The sequence below is a fragment of the Lissotriton helveticus genome, chromosome 9 (assembly GCF_964261635.1).
Source record: "Lissotriton helveticus chromosome 9, aLisHel1.1, whole genome shotgun sequence".
Taxonomy (NCBI): domain Eukaryota; kingdom Metazoa; phylum Chordata; class Amphibia; order Caudata; family Salamandridae; genus Lissotriton; species Lissotriton helveticus.
Genome location: NC_136070.1, coordinates 490,066,247 through 490,069,710, shown reverse-complemented (window position 1 = coordinate 490,069,710; position 3,464 = coordinate 490,066,247). Strand labels below are relative to the sequence as shown.

The following is a 3,464-nucleotide window of genomic DNA, read 5'->3' as shown; positions in this document are numbered from 1 at the left end:
TGTAGGTATAGCAGGAGTTATACCACGCGACCCCTTGCGTGTGCCTGATTTTACTTGGCATTAGAATTTGGGGAAAAGTCGAGTCATGCTAATTTAGTTGATACATGTCCCATACATGACCTCTTGCATACTGTTGCAAAGTCATCCTTGTGCCCTGGACACCCCCCATTTTCTACTGGTGGTAACGGACTCTACTGTCCCTGGGCTCTGCATAACCAGGCCCATTTCTGTGCTGCACAGACACTTAGAATACAGTGAAAAGACATACATACACTAGGGTACACTATGGGTTATGATTGTCATGACCTTCCCTATAAGGCCCTAGTACATAATAGAGCAGGGGGATCAAAACTACATTTAGGTCCCTAGTTTATAATAGGGCATGGCAGTTTAGAGGCCAGCAGCCCTTTATGCACTTGCATGTGTGCATTACTGAGGCCTGGGGTCAGTTAAAAAGCAGCACTGTGTTGCAGGCCTGCTTTTAAAATGTAAATTGGGCCCAAACTCGGCTTTGGTGTTAAGGGCACTTACAAATGAATTACCTTCAATATTTTGTCACAATGGGCACCCCCTAGTGTCTCCCCTAGGTGTTCCAGTGGTGAGGAATCAGGAATTTATAACAAGAACCCTTATGAAATACATTTTATATGCCTTGGGTTTAGTGAAATTGCGCATTTCACTCTCCACATTGGAGTAAAGTGCTTCCCAAAACTCGACTGTTGTGCTAGGAGCACTGTGAAGTGAGGATCTGCAATATTCTTTACATATTCAGAACCCTTAAAGTCTCCCCTAGGTATCCCAGGGGTGTGGGGTGCTGTAGATATATGCAGGGTCCTTATAAAAGATGTTTTAGAAGCCCTGATGTTGGAAAATATGCCCAAGTCGTTTTTTCCCTTCATCTTGGAAACTGGTTGCGGGCTGTCAACAGCCGGACTATAAAGTTACAGAATGTCTGCAAGATTGTGGAGTAAGGCCATTTTTGCTGTCTACAAACATGGTCTCCGAAACTAGAGGGTTATGCGCGAGATGAGACAGACCTCTACTTGGGCAAGCGATGCGCATACGTATACAAAGCCAAGAACAACACCGTAACTCCTGGTGGCAAACCCAACAAAACTCTTGTGATCTGGGGTAGGTTACTCGCACCCATGGTAACAGCAGCATGGTCTGTGCCAAGTTCAGCAGCACCCTACCCACCAAGGCCATGGGGCACAGGATCAGAGTGATGCTGTATCCTTCAAGGATCTGAATTGTTGATCACAATAAATCGTGCTAAAAATCCCCCCCCCCAAAAAAAATTGCCCAAGTCATTTTTCTCATTGCAAATCAAATCGCCAGCCCCGTAGGTTAACTTGGTCATTAAATAGGAACTAACTTTTGGAGCTTTCCTGCCGATTGCCGAGATCACAGATTGGGGAGGGGCAACGCAGTGAATCGCCGCAAGCCGCGCTGGAGGTTGCTGCAGGCTGCGGCTCCTCTTCGTCACAGAGGCAGAGGTGACCTACTAAAGATTTAACGAGCTAACGAGCTAACGAGGTAACGGAGCCGAGTGGTGGCATGTTGCGGTTGGTTGAGGGTTGCCGAGTATCAGGCAACAGATAGTGAACACCGCCTGGCCGGCCGACCCGCCGGTCGATCCGCCACACCTCTGAGGCACGCTTTGTACTTCAGCGGCATTGTATACCCGCAGCATGCTGGCCGAAAATCGAAACGCCAACGGGCGGGGGGTGTCCGCTGATGTACTTGAGGGCTGACGGCTGACGGTTGTTGTTCCAGAGCTGTTTCAAAAGTCTCAAACTTACAGCTACATTTCCCCATATTCCTGCACTGCCGCAGGAGCTGCGGCTTCCCGATTTGCAGTAGGAGCAGTCAAGGCTCAGGAGAAAGCAAGGCAAAACATTCTAGTGATCTTGCAGACGGAAGGTGGCGCTGTCGAGACGAGTTAGAATCGGAATTGAGTCAGAAACAAAGTGAGGAGTATAGTGAGAGGAACGGTGAAGAGGAGCGCGGCCACCGAGGATCCGAGGAACCGAGGAGCAGCGATTCGGGGGCAGGGGCCGCGGAGTCCATTCGACAGCCGACAGCCATATCATCACTCCCTCGTAAGGTGCAAGCAGTAGCGGTAGTGACCAGAGTCCCACGCCCCGCAAGTGGTCAGCGGAAACGAGCCAGCCGCTGCCACGAGGAGCTGCAAGGGGGAAGAGTGGTGTAGAGAACTGGCGTCGAAGAAGTCGTGCCTGACAAACTTCCCGGAAAACCGCACCTGTGATATAGGACCTGTTTGTCCTGATTAAAGACAGAAGGTACATTTTTATCCTATGTTCCTGTAAAAGGGTCAAAGGGTCATAGACTGCGCTCTCTTGCACTCCCGTCTCGGAGGGTCACAAGCGGCCTTTATTTTTCATAAGCCACTTTTGAGCACTTTTGAGCATTCTATTGTAGGTTACCGCACGCGAGTCGGAGACTGCGCATGAGGCGCTCTCCTCGCATTTGTGCATTACGGCCAACGTTTCCTTGCAAGCTATCATCTTGGGCCATTCTTTCCTCATTTGAAGCACGCGAGTCGGAGACAGCGCATAAAGGCGCTCTCCTCGCGTTTGAACATTGTGGCCAACATTTGCCTGCAAGCCGCTTCTCTGGGCCATTCTATAATTATTGAAAACATACGAGTCGGAGACAGCGTATAAGGGGCCCTCTTAGTGTGTTTTACTATGAATTTATTGCAATTTTGCATTTACTTTCATGGCTATTGATTTGTGTTTAGAAGCGAGTCAGAGTCTTTGCAGGAAGGCGCTCTACTCGAGACATTATACCGCAGTAATCCTTCCTTGTACACAGCTTCCCCAGGGCACTTTTCTGTGTTTAAGGCCCTATTAAATACAACTGGGAACTGCCCTGTAACGAGAGCAACAGTGTTCTATATTGTACTATTCCAAATAAATATAGAATATTACCCTTGAGGTATCTGAGCTCTGGTGATTGTTAAGAATACTCAGAATTACCCAAGGAAGGCAGACGGCTATCCAAATTAGTGCCCCGGGCCCATATCTGTCATCCCCCGACGGCTGCTGTTCGCAGGGTTCGGTCCATTGCCATTTGCCTTTGCTTGTCTCATATTGGATGTTTTGCCAGCAACGGCAATTGTGTATTGGTCACTTACGCAGTGAGCAGACAAGCAGGGGGAGGCAGTGTTGACCCTGTGGGTTTCTGGTGGAGCTTGAAACGCGGGCGTGCACCAATAGTTGGAGATCTGAGGTGCGGGGTGTAGAGAGGTGTGGAGGTTGAAGAAAGACACAGGTCTAACCCAACTAAAACTCAATCATCTTCAGAGTCTGTGGATATGAGATCTGGAAACCAACGTGGGGCGCTACCCAAACAGAAAAAAAGACAAAAACGGGAGGAGAATAAGGACATTACCACTCCACCCAAGCAGAGCCAAGAACATGTAAATGAAGCCTGCCCTG

General features: G+C 49.0%; 1 pseudogene; it reads left to right on the top strand.

Annotated features, from left to right (window-relative positions):
* Nucleotides 1-948: 948 nt before the first annotated feature.
* Nucleotides 949-1,282, top strand: LOC144782802 (large ribosomal subunit protein eL33 pseudogene; annotated as a pseudogene).
* The last annotated feature ends 2,182 nt before the right edge of the window (nt 1,283-3,464 follow it).